This window comes from Etheostoma cragini, chromosome 6, assembly GCF_013103735.1.
Source record: "Etheostoma cragini isolate CJK2018 chromosome 6, CSU_Ecrag_1.0, whole genome shotgun sequence".
Taxonomy (NCBI): Eukaryota; Metazoa; Chordata; class Actinopteri; order Perciformes; family Percidae; genus Etheostoma; species Etheostoma cragini.
In genome coordinates this window covers 23544084-23553774 of record NC_048412.1, presented here as the reverse complement: position 1 = coordinate 23553774, position 9691 = coordinate 23544084, and the positions used below count along the sequence as shown (strand labels likewise).

The 9691-nt window shown below is 39.6% G+C and overlaps 1 protein-coding gene across 4 annotated transcripts in view; it reads left to right on the top strand.

The window, feature by feature from the left end:
- Positions 1–6616: 6616 nt before the first annotated feature.
- The window catches only part of LOC117946560 (prelamin-A/C-like), a 32959-nt gene continuing 29884 nt past the window's right edge, over positions 6617–9691 (top strand). For 2 of the 4 annotated variants that reach the window (XM_034874794.1, XM_034874795.1), the window contains exon 1: positions 6647–6821. The gene's annotated coding sequence lies outside the window, so the exon portion shown is untranslated. Of the gene's footprint in view, positions 6822–9691 lie in introns of all 4 variants that reach the window. The other 2 variants (XM_034874796.1, XM_034874793.1) reach the window with 2 other exon arrangements.

The window sequence follows — 9691 nt, the reverse complement described above, 5'->3', positions numbered from 1 at the left end:
CACCGCGTTTTTGTCTCCGGCGCCGTTGCGCATGAGGATATTATGTATAGGGGGGAAAGAGGGTGTCGGGGTGGGGGGTGGGGGGGCTGTATACGAGGAGGAGAAGAGAAAGGGAGTTGTCAGACAGGCGTTGCAGACCCTATGCAGCGAGGGAACATCTGAAAAGCCCTTCCACATTTCCCGTTAAAAAAACCAAAACATGGGTTTTGCAGTAGTCCCGGTGAACAAAGAACCGCGCCGTTTGTTTCGCTCATAGACTCCCCAAGATGTCCTCGACAGAAACCACGCCTGACGGCATGGTTGTAGTACACAAAGACTCAAACTGCAGCAATGATAATAATAACATTAATAAAATACATTGATACTGTAGTTATTTTTTTTATAGGTTTCAAACAGGTAGCAAAGTACCTGCAACTTCCATTGTCATTGAAATCTGAAAATGTAGCCTACATTTAACTACAATGTAGTCTACACAAAGAAGATCAGAAGGAAATATAGTTTGATTTATTTTATATGAAATAGGCCTACTGATTTTCTGACTGACTTTTTAAATAATTATTACACGTGGGCCACCACCATGAATAAAGCTTTCAGGAAACATCGGACCTGGCATATATAAATTGGCACACAGTGCTGAGCAAAAGATGATGTCCATGTTTTCAGAAAATTCCTCAAAGTGTGAGTCTAACTCATGCTTAGCCTCTCGCTACCATCTGTGCATATGCATGAAGGGATGTACAGTGAGCATGTGTTGTGTAAGGCTACCTGAATGACAAAGTGAACTCATGGGGATGTTTGAGAAACCATAAGATGGTCCACTTCTTTACCCTTTGTTTGTTTTTATTTCCCCACCCAATCAGAAAGTACATATCTTTACACATCCTACATGTGTTTGAACACTGAATTTTATGTTCACTGATATATAAATTGTTTTTAGATGAATAGTCTGTGAAATCTCTTGATGTGTTTAATTTGTGATCCCAAGGGAGGTATTGAAATCACTCTGTAGATAACTTGTGCGTTTCAACCCCCTTCATTAAATTCAGTATATTATTCCCCACCACATGTGGTGTTTTCCTACACTCTAACTGTGTTACAACTATAATGACAATAACAAAAACACACACAGTCTTCCATTTTGGCTCGTATGACAGACTGAGCATAGCATGTGAGATTCAGTATGAATATTTTAGCATTTCTTGTGAGAAGCCCTTCTGCCTTTTAATAACACAGAATAAAGCAACAGGACAATCACAAATTTTCAAATACCAGGCTTGGAAAATAGAAACATTATAACATGGAACCAGAAAGATAGTGTAAGTGTATTTACATGCATAATCACAGTCTAGACGCGCTCTTTGGGTGCCAATCAGAAAGGGGCTCGTTTCCTAAGGGTGTACTGCAGATGAGAACTCACAGGGAGACTCCCGGTATGAGTCCAGGATTAAAACATCCCCACTCCACCCAATAACATAGACACAAAAACAGCAGCAGGAGGAGGACAGGATTGCGTGATGCATAAAGGACCAGAGGGTGGGCTCAGGAGGTCTGCCCCCAATCCCCCCACCCCACCCAGTGGAGAGGCACGAGGATTGGGTGAGAGTGTGGTTGGGATGAGGACAAGCGCCCCATAAGGGCCAGTCTCTCAGCGGTGCACTGAGTATGCCAGTGTGTCTAAGAGGCCGTCTGGATTTCCATTAAACGGGGTCCAGTGGGAGTCCAGAGCAACCAATCAATAAAAAGCATGGATCTGGGATAGTGTTTTTCCCCCTTCGACACACGGCCTGGATGTGTGAGTTTGGTGATAGGTGATGCTATTGTACCACATAACCTTTGTGACCCTGAACTAAACTGTCTCTGTGCTCTGAATGGTCCACAGCAGGTCTGGTTTTCATTCAGACATCGCTGTCTATAGCTGTGGGCTACAATTGTCATTTGCACACTTGTGTGCATGTGTGTGTTAGCTGCGGGATACTTGTGAAACGCAGAGTGCTGAGGTCATATTACTTGTACATAAAAAAAAAACTCAATGATCTTGACCATCTGTTCGTCACAGTAGTGCTGTTTCTCTTTTTTTTTTCCCCGATGAAAGGCTGAGTGGCATCTTTGGGGAGATGCTGTGGTTTACTGTGCCGCAGAGACACATACCAACCTCTTTGTCCGAGAGCCCATGCGAATATCGCTTTCACCTATGGACAGTATCTGTCTTTCTCAAAGAGGACAGGCTTTATCGTTTGTACAGACATGTCCAAAAATCCCTAAAGGACATCCCTTTGACTTCCATGGCCAGATGTCCTTTTCAAGACTTTTCTGGTGCCCCGCTGTCACTTGAATGAGGCTTTTGCAAGCACAAAGGGACATGTTGGCTAAGCACCACGTGCTGATGCCATAGTGAGCGGGCTCTCTGGGATGATGTAAGACCTCATGCAAATGATAGCACATCTTGTGCTCATAAGCTGACGAGAGCCATGAAGTCGATCAGCTGACCAGATAGAAGACCACTTTTGGTGTGGGGTTTTCACTCCTCTTTTTTCTCCAACATTTATTTGTTTGTTTGTTTGTGTTTGTTTGTATTTGTTGTATCCATTTCCCACTGTTAAGAGAACTGGCTAGGGCAGCAGCAACAAAAGTACTCACAGACAGACGTCGCATTATGATAATACAACCAAACAAAAGAACAAGCAAACAATATTTTAATAAAAGAGAGATAAAGGGGGTTAGGAGAGGTGGTGGTGGTAGAATACAATTAAAATGCAAAAACCTCATCATACTTGAAATAACTGAGTGTTTCACTCTGATTTTTTTTCTCTCCAGGTTGACTATCATGCAGGGACCCAGATTATGAGGCCTTTTCGTCCCAAACTCTGTTTCATCTTTGAGGTAAGTGAGCAGATATCCCCACAACAAAATGAAGCTCAAGGTGTATGGTATGCTCAGAGATTTAAAACTCCTATTGGGTATGCTTATTCACTGTTTACAATGCTTTGGGATGAGACAGCTGAAAGTGTTGTTGGATCTCTAACTTTGACTTTTTTAGGGCTGCAATGATTACACTACAGCGATTATTTTCACCATGTATTCATTTTAGGTTTTCTTTTCAAATTAGTCATTAAATATCAAGTTTAGTCTACAAATGATGAAACATAGTGATAAATGCCAATCACATTTTCCACGAGCCCAAGGGGACATGTTTATGTGTCTTGTTCTGTCCAGAACGCAAAAATGTTAAATTTCAAAATAATTAAACAGAAAAAAACAGCAAATTCTCACAAGTAGAGCTTCTCCTCACCTGATGTGAAATACTCATATGCATATAAAGCTGCGCACACACACACACACACACACACACACACACACACACACACACACACACACACCCTCTAACAACAAACATGCACCGGGATGTTGTGATTGGGAGTGCTGTCAGCTGGGAATATGAGTCAGGTAGTATGACTTCATTCCTTTTTACAGGGTATTAGGTCATCTCTTTCACTCTCTACCCCTCCTCCCCCCCTCTCTCTAATCACATTGATGCTGTACAGCAGTGACACGCCTAGTGATGAGTAAGGCTCACCTCACCGCTGGCTTCCTGTATGGTGGTGGTGAGCTCACACGCGTCACAGAAAGCTTTGACCTCAAGAGTCGTGCTTGGTCGATGCTTTAATCTTGGCATTCTTTTCTCATTTACAAATAATGTGTCAGTAAGTTGATTTGGATTTTGCTTTTACTGTACACAATGAAAGCTTGCATTTTTTTTTTAATCTGCTAAAGGATTAGGTCACAGGGTCTGTATCATACTGTAAAATGACTCATTGGGTCACGTTTGAGCAGATGCTGCCACTGAATTACGATGGCTTGTTAGAAACAAACTCGACACCTGGTTACTCATGGTGTAACTTTAACGTACCTTAAGATTTAAGTTTTTTTCAGATCAGATAAAAGATGAAATGCGTCAATTAGCTGAAGTAGAGGAGCTTTAAAACCATTAATGTCATTGTCACACATTTTTCACCAGAGATGGAAAGTAACTAAATACATTTGCTCAAGTGTATATACTTCGGTATTATTCTGAGGTATTTGTGTTTTCATTTCATTCTTCTTTTTACTTCTATTTGACTCAATTACAGAGTAAATGTTGAGCTTTTATTTCACAACGTTTATTACTTTGTAGCTTAAGATTTTACACGGAAAACACATGATCACTTCATAGAATATGACACATTGTTTTAGATTAAACTACCCAACAGCATATACATGCGTTAAAATGATCTCCACTTTCACCAACTACAGCATTGAAATGCATATCAGTACACTCTGGAAAGGCCATTGTACATAATGTGCAGCCCTTCTGTGTACTTTTGATACTTTATGTGCATTTTTCTTAGTGTTTACTTAAGTAAACCTTTGAATAGAGTATTTTTTACATTGTGGTATTTTCACTTTCTCTGACTGTGCTTGCTTCTTCCATGACTGCTTAGCACTTTAACTCTGAAACGTTTCTAAAGGAAATTTGGAGCTTTATACTCCACTACATTTATCTGACAGCTATATTTAACAGTTACTTTGCAAATTAAGATTTGAAATTAAAACACATATTCAAATCTAATTTAATTCATGGTTATCAATTGAACTGTCCAATAGTATATAAAGGAAAACAAGGTCTCTCTTGGGTTGTAAGAGAGACAATGTAGAGACAATTTAGTACAGTACAAGAAAAGTGTCTTTAAAAGACATTTGTAATGGGTTACAGCTTATGGGCACTCAATCAATTAATAATATACATTTATTTTCCAAAAATCTTCCATTATTTCTTTAATGATCTCTTGCCAATGACAATAAAATAAGAGTAGTTCCAGCTTGACCAGCTACAACATTAAAATGCCCATAATAATGGTGATAAATAAATAACTATATATACAATAACATAACACTCTGAAAAGGTCAATTTAACATAATGAGAACTTTTACTGTGTATACTGGTGCCTTGGCAGCTAGCACTTTTAATTTTGAATATGGCACTTCTGTTTGTATTTGACGATAATGGTGTTGCTACTTTTATTTAATGATCTAAGTACTTCTTCCACAACTGTATTTCAGTCAGAGATTGGTCTTTTTGAATACACAATTATTGTTATTACTACCACAATGCCAGAATCATATTCTGTTGTGGTTCTTTTTAAGATTACTTTTGGGTGTTTTAGGCTTTTATTGACTGGACAGCTGAAGAAAAGGTGAGAGGGGGAATGACATGCAGCAAAGGGCCGATGGTCAGAGTTGAACCCTGGCCTGCTGTGTCGCGGGGTAATCCTCTACATATGTGCGCCTGTTATACCAACAGAGCTATCAAGGCACCCTGCTCTTGTGGTTCTACTTTTGGTGGGTTTAGTCATCCTAACAGGACACTTTGAAAAGGTGCAGTTTTGTACAAAAGCATCAACATGTGAACATCTTTGTTCGTTGGGTTATGCAATCATCTCAGAGTTACAGATGACAAACTGATACTGCTCAGAAGACACAGTTAAGGCTCCAATCACAGCGCATTCTCAGGCCTTGTTCCTCGACAATCACACTGTCTCCAAGTGACCCACAGTCCTGTTCTATCATTTATGAACATTATGAATGTAAACAAACCATTTACAGCTCAGTAAATTCATGTTCAGCTGTTACAAGCAGGTCCATGAAAAGCTCTGTAAAATATCTCTAGCAGCACACTTTGGTTGTTTTTAATTTGTTGTTTATGTGTTTGTGTTTAGAATGAGTTTGGGATTGCAGGTTATTAAACTGACTGCGTCAACTGGGCCATCTGTACAGCTTGATAGTGGCAGTCACGCTGGTATAGTTGCCTTGAGGAATAGTAGTTTGGTGCTTCCTGGCTGCTGGTTTAATTAAATTATCAATTCATGTGAAATCCAGCACAGGTCAGTATATCAATCATTACCAAAGTAGGGTTCACCGAGTCACAGGGGCCCCCAAGAGCTCCTCAGGAGGGTCCCGAGCGAAATGAATACCACTGTTATTTTAGACTGCTAACTTCAAGGTGATGACAGTGTAGCGATAATGTTGTGATAACAGGTATATGAATTGGGGTGTGAAAAAAAAATGTTTTCCTTTGGCAAAGAAGATAGAAATTAGGATATGTGGCAAATTTGCTCAGATTTCTGTACATTTGAGATTACTCTTCCTCCAAGGCCTATGTATATAGTGTTAATTAGTTAGTTAGTTAGTTAGTTAGTTTTTTAGTGAGTCAGTTCATTTATGTCATCCCAAACATCTGGCCTATCCCACATGGGATTACAAGACACCACAATTTTAGTAAACATCATGTATCATCAGGTCTTAGGCTACATATACAAAAAACTAAAATAAATGAAATCTGGTTATTCTGGAAGAGAGCTTTATTTAAAATCTAATTGTGTCATATGTCAATAGCCAACTCTATCTTTGTGTATCATCAATATCTTTTATAGCTATTAATTCTACTAATGTCACCTGCCTTTACTGAAAAGCCTAACCAGCCAAACACATTTCCAATACGACGCGGACCAAAGCGTTAATTATGGTCGCCAGGTGGCGCCTATAGGCTGCACTGTAATTAGCAGAGATTGGCAGTCTACTCAATCAAGTGTGTTGATTTGCAGGTGGCTGTCGACTGCCTGCTCGGCTCAGAGGAGTTCTCCCTCACGTATCGTTTGAAGGAAAACCGGCCTAGGGGATGATATCATGATTAACTCGACTGTCGACATTTTGAAAGGTCAATAGTGACCGTGGAAAGGAGGGGACGTGTTTTTAACGACTGAAGAAAGCGTTTCCAAAGAGACACGGTAAGACTGATGAGTGAATATATGTGTAAACAGCTTCAAGCTGGTAGGCTGTGTTGTGTTTCGGGGTCTTATTATTTTATTTAAAGGAAACGAGCAGAGTATTGAACGAGCTCATGAACTCAGTGACCGACGTTGAGAGCTATCACCCACTAGGAAGCATTCGTTTCCATTCAGCGTGTCCGCCAGTGGATGGCGCTTAGGATCTCCCCTGTGCTTGTGAATGACTTGAGGTGAAAGACAGACAGCAGGGCAGACAGGGGGCGCCAGAGAGGCGCTGTGGGAGAAAGCTGCAGAATCCTTCATGAGGAGGGGAGCCTAGAGGATGGACACCCAGTGGTGGAAGAAGTATTTAGATCCTTAATTAAAAGTACTAATACCACACTGTAAAAAGTACGCACTTGCAGGTAAAAGTTCTGCATTGGAATTGTTACGTTAGTAAAGTGTCAGTATTATGAGGATGGTATTCAAAGTAATCCTCACATTTTACAAACAGTTCGAGAAACAGTGTAATAATTTTAGACAGGCATGTATATTGTTGGGATGTTTAATTTGTCATAAAACATTGTATCTTCAACTTTATTCATAGTATGAATTTATAACAAGAGTTATCTTGAGACACTTTTCAGATAGAGTAGGTCTAGACCACACTCCATAACTTACAAATACCCAACAGTTCTAGTAGTTCTCTCCAGAGCAAGCAACAATGCGACAGTAGTGAGGAAAAACATCCTTTTAGGAAGAAACCTCGGACAGACACATGTTCTTGGTAGGCGGTGGCGGACGTCCGATTAGGGTTGAAATGAATAGTGGCAATAACAGTACTTCAGAGTTTCACTTTAGTACTGATGTAAATGAGTTACTTTCTGACACTTGTTGTTTTATTGACACTGAAAATATAGAGTGGATGAGACAAAATGAGCTGTTGGAAACAGGTGGTTCCAGAGGTAAGCTTGTTCACCGCTGCAACATCACACACATTTCACAGCCACAGTAGTAGGATTATTTGACCTGGGTGTGGTATTCTGTCCCATGCACAGTTTCCTCAATTTCCTCCTGGGACAGTCATGTCCTCATGTTGCTGATTGAAGTAACGAGATAGGCGTCTAATCCCTCCTCCGTCATGGTACCTATCTGTTTAGACACGCATACCCAAGAAAACATCAAAGATTACACATTTTGTTGCCTGTCTCAGCAATATTTATTCTACGTTTTATCCTGCACATTGTACAAAATGATAAAAACTTGTATGGTAAGCTAAACAAAGGCTGAGAAAGCAACACTTGTTTGACATTTGTACATGTGAAACAATAGAAAAGGACAGAATATCAAATGTAATATTTAGTTTTACTTTTAAAGCAAACAAAGAACAATCAGAAGTGTGAAGAACAGACTGTTGTGCGTTGGGAGGAGATATGGTTATTAATGATTAACGCACATTGTGTGAGCAATGGTCTCTTGAACAGCAGAGATAACAGAGTGGGAGACTGCATTACAAACGAAGCTTCTGCTGACACACAAAGCCCACTCATGGACAGCTGACGTGCTTCCAAGTAACTGACTGTAGTGGTTTGTCAAATGAAAGATGAATTGCTTCTGTGAACTGTTAAATTGAACAAATCATCGTGCTTTGTTTTACATTTTCTGAAAACGTATCAAGACATGAGATACACTGTATGTCTGTGCAGGAAATGGAAATGAGGCGATAAGGTTTGAAGAAGAGGAGCTGTTCTTTAGGTTTTGAAACTGGAATGGCTGTTTATAGTAGCCTAGAGATTAGTTTCTTTCCGCGCCAAATATTCTTATGCTGACACACTTATTTGTCAATGCTCTTTTTTTCCCAGGAGAGCAGCGGGTAAGTGGCTTATAATGAAGAAATAAAACCTCTAGATTGCACCATGAGCACGCCTAGTTTTTGTTCTGCCCCATGGAAAAAAACGATGTAAAACAGGGACAGCGAGAGAGCTGACTGCAAACGCGTTGTTCAGTCCTTGTTATCATAAGTTGCATCACAGTCTGTCATGCCCGCTCCTGTCTAACAACTTGAAGAGTGCCTTTGGGATTCTGAAGTGTGTGTAAGACCAGCGGTAGTAGTTTGACAGTTGAAAAGTCATGGTTTTTTTTCTGAATTTGGCACACCTCATTATTTAACCCTTGTATGGTGTTTGGGTCCAATTTACCCATTCAAATTTTTACAAGTAGAAAAAGTTAAAAAGATTTCTACCTGAAAATCAGGTCTTACTTTATTTTCTGTGACATACATGTGTTCCTGACTCAATTCAGAAAATTATTCTGGATATGACTACTTATGTTTTTTCCATAGTGGAGTTTTAACATGAATTATGACCTTATGACAAAAAACAAACCCCACTTCTATTTTTCATTGTGTTCTAGTAGAGACCGATTGCATTCCCTAAACATATATGTTATCTCAATTGTTTTGAAATTGAGATAAAGAAAATGTTTTTTAATAGATTATGAAGTAAGATTTTATTTCAGAATTGTTTTTAAAACCCCAAATAACTCACGGGTCAATTTGACCCGAGGGATACGAGAAGGTCCCGAAAGTGAAGAAAATACAAGGGTTAAAGCAGAATCCAAATAAGCTACAAACAATTATGAACCTTTTTATTTTTGTAACTTATTTTGTTGTAATAACAGTAATAATGACAGTAATAACAGCAGTGATCCAACAGTTGGAAATACATCACAGTGCAAATTACTGGAGCAAGTGACAGCTGAATCGATTAGTTAAAGTGCTCATGTTTTGCCTTTTGGCTTTTCCCCTTTCTTTCATTGTGTTATATACACTCACCGGCCACTTTATTAGGTACCCCATGCTAGTAACGGGTTGGACCCCCTTTTGCCTTCAG